The sequence below is a fragment of the Salarias fasciatus genome, chromosome 6 (genome assembly GCF_902148845.1).
Source record: "Salarias fasciatus chromosome 6, fSalaFa1.1, whole genome shotgun sequence".
NCBI lineage: Eukaryota > Metazoa > Chordata > Actinopteri > Blenniiformes > Blenniidae > Salarias > Salarias fasciatus.
The window spans coordinates 32,247,775-32,255,274 of NC_043750.1; the positions used below are offsets into that span (position 1 = coordinate 32,247,775).

The 7,500-nt window shown below is 41.9% G+C and overlaps 1 protein-coding gene across 3 annotated transcripts in view; it reads right to left on the reverse strand.

Annotated features, from left to right (window-relative positions):
• rims1b (regulating synaptic membrane exocytosis 1b) overlaps positions 1–7,500 on the reverse strand; it is a 67,567-nt gene that overhangs the window by 59,499 nt on the left and 568 nt on the right. The window lies entirely within an intron of this gene.

Consider the following 7,500-nt stretch of genomic DNA (forward strand, 5'->3'; position numbering starts at 1 on the left):
TTCTTCTCCTCCTCCTTTATTTGGTGAGGGGACACAATGCGAGCTGCTGTCAGCATGGAGGCAGCAGACAGTTAAAGGCAGAGAGAACACATGAAGGAGGAGCGTTAGTCAAGATCTGAAGTGTGTGGGAGTTTCTTACTCTGCAGCGTACTACTAGTACATATTTCTATTATTAAGCCATGACATAAGACAGCTTGTCAGATTTTTTTTTCCTGTGAATAAAAAGAAAACACTTCAGGTTTAAATTCTGGCAGGGTCTTGATGTTTGGAGTTTAAATGTTCTCCCTGTGCATTGGTGGAATGTTTTTTTTTTTTTTTTTTTGCTTTATATCACAGTGTCGGATGTCATGAAAATCACTTTACAGGATGTCTTCACTACGTCTTACCCAGTGGAGCAGTGGTAAGCACTGTTTCCTCACACAGAGAAGGTCCAGTTCTGAATCCTGTGGTCTTTCTGTGAAGGGTTTTCATGCACATCCTGGTGTAGAATAAGAAAATTGCAAGTAATGCATCCAGCCCAGACTCCTACCAAGGATCCTCTGGTTGTGAGGTGAGAGACCAAACCACTGCACCACTGTGCAGGCTGGAGCATATTCAGCGACACAGAGGTGTCGAAGTGTCATACCAGACTCAATTTTAATAAGAACGGCCATTTAATTTGAGTTTTAAATCACAAACTTAGAGTTTTATTCTGTATGTAATCAACAGAATGTGAGTGAACTGATGTCTTGATTGCAGCTACTAGTCAAAACTACCAGTTTCAGCTCAGCTACTGTTTCAGTACCCCGTTATATCACATTTAATAGTAAGTCACGTAAATTTACAGGACGTAAAAAGTGACAAACAATCATTGGAGGGTTGAGAACACTCTAAAAAGAACTGTCTAGACTCAACAAAAAAAAAAATCAACGCAACAGTTTGCATTAATCTTTTTAAGTTATGGCAACCTCATTAGAAATTATATTGAACCAACAAACTACATTACTTTGGGTGAATTCATTTTTTGTCATCAGTCAAAGCCCATTTTAAGTACTGCTTACTTAATAAATGCAAGATTTTTATGTTGATAACTCAAATAAATTGGCTGCCCACTTTTAAGTAGTTAAAATGGCCAGTTTTTGATTAACCTTAATTTTGTGATTATTTGGGAATACAATGCTGTCATGGCCAATGTGGATTGATTCTGTACAGGCAGACATAGGCCTTTAATAAGCCAAGAGGCAAATGGGAACTGTTCTGTGGAACTCTGTAAGTTTTAGAGTAGCAGGGGCAGATTAAATGCTCAATACTTCTCATTCCAGGTTTGACATGAAAAGTAACTAAACTATTAGGTTAACTGAACAACAAGAACACAACCAAACACAACTACCAATAACACTATTAACATCAGAACATTGAAATAAATCATGAAATCAGTGTTTAAATCTTGAATATCTCATCCCAAACTCCCATGATTCATTGCGACACTACGATCATCATTGTTAAATTCGTTAAAGAGCCCGCTCCCTTTATGCTGTGACCAACACTAACCATGTTGATGTGGTGTCCTTACCCCACTAGAACTATTAGAAATAAATTTTACTCGCCATGAAATGTTGCTTGTATCAAGGTTTTTCATGCTGCTAACCCACTGTCGAACTTGTCCAGGCATGTTGTGTGGCGAGAGGGAACTTGAAATTGTGAAGTCAACGTTGACAAAATTAAAGGTGCTGTAGGCAGGATTCCGCATCTCCGCCATCTTGCTTAGGGTTACCTAAGCAAGATGGCGATTTGACCCATCTAAGATGGCGATTTGAAACCCAGCACAGCCAATCCTGTCCTGTTTTCTGACATCACGGCCTCATGCAAGCTAAGCCCCTCCCACAAGAAGGTACGACGAATGCCCCTCGACCAATCATGGTTAGAGCCTCAGGGGCTCTTCTGATTGGTCAAAGATACCTGGAGCTGTCGAGATTCCTTTTCAGCTCAGAACAGAGACAGATGGAAACGCTGCGCCCTCGCGGTAGTGCAATTATGCTACACTCCTAAAGGATTATCAGTGGATACTCTAACATTTAATCCAAAGAAAACACAGAAAAATTAGCATTGACTAGCAAAATCCTGTCTACAGCACCTTTAAATTATCCAGCCAAGTTTAAGTTATAACAACTTGAATTTTGTTTTAAACCCATCAACAATGAATTTTGAGTTCAAACTGCAAGCAAAATTAGGTTGATGTAATTAGGAACATTTTTATTTATTCACAACTTGAAAAAAGTAAGTTTGAAACTTAGAAAGTTTATCAAAATCAAGTAATTACAATTTTTTACTTGGATCCATGTATTAAATCAAGTGGTGTTAGAAGCTTCTCTGAGTTACTTTTTAGAGTGAACTTCAGTGACGTTAATCATTAATCGTGTAAAACCAGTTTGAACCACAAGATGGTGCAGTGAGGAGAGGAACGCTGAAGATTCACTGCTGCCACCTGCTGCACAGCTTCAGCTGCACATCTCGTACCTTCAGTTCAGTCACAACCAGTCTGTTTAAAGCAACAACAGGTGGGAAGTCGGTGCAGGCACCGCTCGCAGGTCGGCACTCCAATTATAAGTTGATAAGAAGAGGAAATATTCTGCAGCGATGCCTCGTTTCCACCTTGGATCCCAGCGTCAGCCCGCTTCTCGGACCGTCACACAGCAGGCAGGGAGGAGGACTTCACTGCCCTCTACATGTACCCCGCCTGCGGGAGCCCTGCTGCAGAGAGATTAGCTGTGTGTGTGTGTGTGTGTGTGTGTGTGTGTGTGTGTGTGTGTGTGTGAGAGAGACTGTCCCATTCTTTCAGTTTCCCCCTTTCCTCTCTCTCCTCTGCTCTAATCCTCAAAACCCCTAAATCCTCCTTCTGTGCCCCAAAAGGCCTTCTTCTTCTTCTTCTTCTTCTTCTTCTTCTTCTTCTTCTTCTTCTTCTTCTTCTTCTTCTTCTTCTTCTTCTTCTTCTTCTTCTTCTTCTTCTTCTTCTTCTTCTTCTTCTTCTTCTTCTTCTTCTTCTTCTTCTTCTTCTTCTTCTTCTTCTTCTTCTTCTTCTTCTTCTTCTTCTACTCCTGTCCAGCTGGTGTTCACAAACAATCTGAACTTCACGTTCAGTGCAGAGAACAGCAGAGCTGCTCGCCCCTCCAGTGCAACCCGAGGCCCAGTGATGAGCATCGCCCCCCCTCTGGTCTGAAGTGTCTCCATAAATATTTCACACTTTTTTTTCTATATTTACATTTTTTGAAGCTGAGAAGCTCCCGGGAGGTGGATGGGGGGGGGGGGGGGGGGGGGGGGGGTCAGACTTGTGTTTCAGAACCACAGAAGAGATTTCCTCTAGCTGAAGGATACTCCGAAGCTTTTCCTGGTGTGGAAGGTGCTTCAGGGTCCTGGGGGGTCAGGGGGATGACAACACTGCTGGAATTTTTTTTTTTTTCCTGACGTGTGAATCTCAGGCTCTGTTTGCAGGACGTTTGCAGGGAAAATCCATCGGTTTTGTTGTCACTTCAGAAGTGTGGTGCTCTGAAAATGATGCAGTTAGCATGCCAGGCTACCAGACAGTGCTGATGTTTGTTTTTTGTATTGAAACCACACACACACACACACACACACACACACACACACACACACACACACACACACACACACACACACACACACACACACACACACAAACACACTCGTGATTTAACTCACCACATCAACAATGGTGAGTTTGTGGAATTTCGTGTGGACAAACGACGAAGTTGGATTGTTATTACAGGTGATTCTCAACTATCAAATTACCAAATGCCAGGAGAACATGAACTGTGAGTCGTGACACTCTGGAGGTCGCCATTGCTGTTACTGTCTATCGACAGATGTATTTACTACGACTGTGGTGTGCATGTGTAGTCACTGTGTTTCTGAAAAGACACATGGAGCATTTTCCAAAAGTTCCACCTTGGGAGCTCTTTTCGAAAAGTTGCATCTTCAGTGGATCCGCTGTCGTGTAAACAGACGCACAAAAGGCAGCCAAAGTTTTCTGTTTTTACTGAAATCCAAATTGTAACCGTTCACAACGTTTAAGTGGTCTGTAGCAGCTTTTTAATCGTCTGTTTTTTAGCTGCAGCTCTCGATCATATGCGAGACGTGATCAACTCTTGGTTTGGCTGGTCACTGGTTCTGTTCTGTTCTGTTTTGTTCTGTTCTGCAGAGTCAGACAAGCATCTGTTGAAGGAAGGAGTGTCCAGCTGCTGAGTTCCCAGAGGGTGAATGATCGGGAACGCTCCGGTTTGGTAAAGTGCTGACAGACGAAGTTCTGTATCAGTGTGAGCAGCTGTGGGACTCTCGGGCCGCTCCGTGCTGAACGTCTGATGGGAAACGTCACTGCTGCTTCATACGACAACAGCTCAGGACTGAGGGAATCAAGCTTTCATCGGTATTATTGAAGCTTGTACTTGGAAACCTTCTTCCTAGTAAAATTACGGTAAAGCTAGAATATGTGAAGGATAAAACTAACATGTATTTTAAATAAAACAAAGTTTTTAGAAGTACATATAACATTTCCATCAGTGTAACAGGTGCAACAGTTTCACGTAACTTATTCAGCGCTCCAGAAGAATTTCAAAGCATCTATCAAATGGCACATTGGCATATATCTCTACTTGTGGATCTCCAGAGGCGTTAACTATAAAGTCTTTTAATTTGAGGAAGGATCCTCTTGGCTGAGTTAATCTGAGGAAGATGCTCTATGATCTGGATGCTAGTGCCTTCTGAAATAAAAAGATTGATGAACTGACGATGAAAAGAAGCAGCAACAAAACATCTGATATAAATGACCAACATGCAGAGTCCACAGCTCTACGACCGCTTAGGAATTTTGTTAACTTTTAATGCCCTGAAAATGATTCTAGATTAAAAGCTGTCACCGTTCCTAACAAGATACGGCCAAAATTAGTGGCTATCAAGGATGGTATCTTAACTACGACTTTAAAAAGTAGCTCAATTAGTTTATTAGTTGCTGAAAATAAAAACTCATGGCAGCAGCACAAAGATCGAAGTGAGGAAGCCATGGCTATTTAAGCTCACTAATGCTAATCCCCTCCACAGTGAACAGACTGATGCTGATGGCACTCTCAAGGAAGACTTATGAGGCCATTTCTTCAGTCATAATCTTGCAATGAACTTTCACTTATAAGCAACATCAACCAAAAGAGCAATCTAATGGAAATAAACTGTTATTTTGTACATTTCATTAAACAAGGAAGAAACTCCTACTGTTATTTTGAATAACACACAAGTTGAGAAGTCTGCAGTCTGTGAAACAGCGCTTTCTCTCCCCAGTTACTCTACGTTCCTGATGTGGTAAAATTATAACCCAATACAACACAATATGTCATGTTTGAAATAAGAGTTGAACTTGAAGATAAATTATTAGACTGCACCAATCAAAAACTCACAGATTAGGAACTGACTTCGTTCACCAAAATGAGATACACTGGGATTGCAAAGCTTTTATAAGAAATACTACTGAATCGCACCGAATTATTTGTAATATATTCTACTTTCTCTTTAATTTCACAATTGCTACTTTAGGCTAAACCATGTTATCAAATATAAACACTTTAAGGTATCTAACCCTTTTTCGAGCTTATATGCATATTTTTTACCACTAAATCTCATTTCAGGTTGTCTTTATTCACTTCTAAAAATCTGTCTTAATATAGACATTATTGATTAGTTGAAATTTTCACACTAACTTGTTTCTTTCACTATGATTCATTCCCAACAATGTACTGTATAAGATATTTGTATTTTCTTCATTCTTGAAGATTCTGCAGATTTAGTGAACTAAAACCCTATAAAGTCAACAAACAAAAAAAAGTCTCTCCTCTGAACATACACTTGTTTTATGTACTTCACATCTTCAGCTGCAGCTACCATACTTATTAAGTATTTTCATTTCATAACAGCTGAATTTTGAGTTAGTTTACAAGAGGGGTGTCAAACATAAGGCGAGTGGGTCAAAAACTGGCTCTAATCTGGCCAAATCAGCAGGGGAAAGGTAAAGATTTCAATGAAAACTTTATTTATTTATTTTTTTTTTTACTAATTTTTTAAGAGTATGTTATGGTAACTGGTCTGAGCCTTTTCTGAAAGTTTTTCAGTACTTGTTGAACCAACCATTAATCAAAACATGTTTGGTATACTCATGTTTGGCGTCCTTTTCCAAGCACATCTTAAATCTAATGACCAGATATTTGTGAGTAGAAATACTGAAGATTTGTTGAAATGAAAAACTGTGCTTCATCAACTGTTTTGTTCTTGAAAATGTGAAAGCAATTTGGAAACATGAACATGTAAAGCCTTATACTGTATGTCAAATGAAACTGCTCATTTTATTTGTTATTACCATTAATGGGTTTAAAGGGAGGTGCCATGAATTTTAAATACGACTAAACAGCTCCATCTCTTGCTAGCGTCCAGCGTACTATTGTTGCTAGAAAGTGTCTTCACGGTGACAGATCTGCCGGCTGCATGTTTCCCTCAGCTCGCACGTGTCCCTCTGGTCCCTGCTCTGCTCCCATTAATGATTAGCCAGATGATGAAGAAGCCATTATTGACTGAACCTGCGCCTGAGCCTCATGGAACATTAAATACATCACATCCTCTCCGGGGGCCCCGGAGGCCCTCGCCATGCCTCCCTCCAGGCTGCGGTCCGGAAATGAAAAGAGCCATTTGAGCTTCTGCGGGGCCGAAGGCCCTCACATCAACAAACAGCTGCAGCCGAAGCTCCACCGCTGCCATATGCAACATCCCACACTGTGTCTGTGCAGCTTACAGTGGCCTATAGCCATATCTCCTGCCATTTTCCCATAATGCTCCACCAGGAGCTTCCAGTGTTCCAGCTGAGCGAGCAGCGTGCGGCGTCTCCAAGCTCCTCGCTGCGTACTCCAGTATTCTGGACTGGAGAGACGACATTTCCGCCTTCTCTTCTCATCGTGTTTGGTTGGGGCCTTGCAAAGATTGCTAACCACACCCCGTCTCCATGTCTCCTCTGAGGGGAAACACACACACACACACACACACACACACACACACACACACACACACACACCGCCTTGTCCCCCCGTTATGAAACGGTTTGAAGGCTTTAACTCTATAATGTCATCGTTGTTTCCATTATTATCAAAGCAACACACACACACACACACACACACACACACACACACACACACACACACACACACACACACGGAGTGATGATGAAGCCCCTGCCTGCCTCATGCGTCGCGTGCGTGCGTAAAAGCGAAACGAGAGCAATGCCGGATGCGTAAAGTGAGGGATGGGGTGCAGTCAGTCCCCATTGATGAAAAGGAGTGGGTGACGGATGGAGAAGGCTATGATTCATCCCGAGCACCCCCCCTTCTCCTCCGCGCTCCCTCAGCCCGTACCGTCACACCCCACCCTCGCAGCCCCTTCCACACCTGTAACGCGTTTGACCCTGTTTCGGGTCAT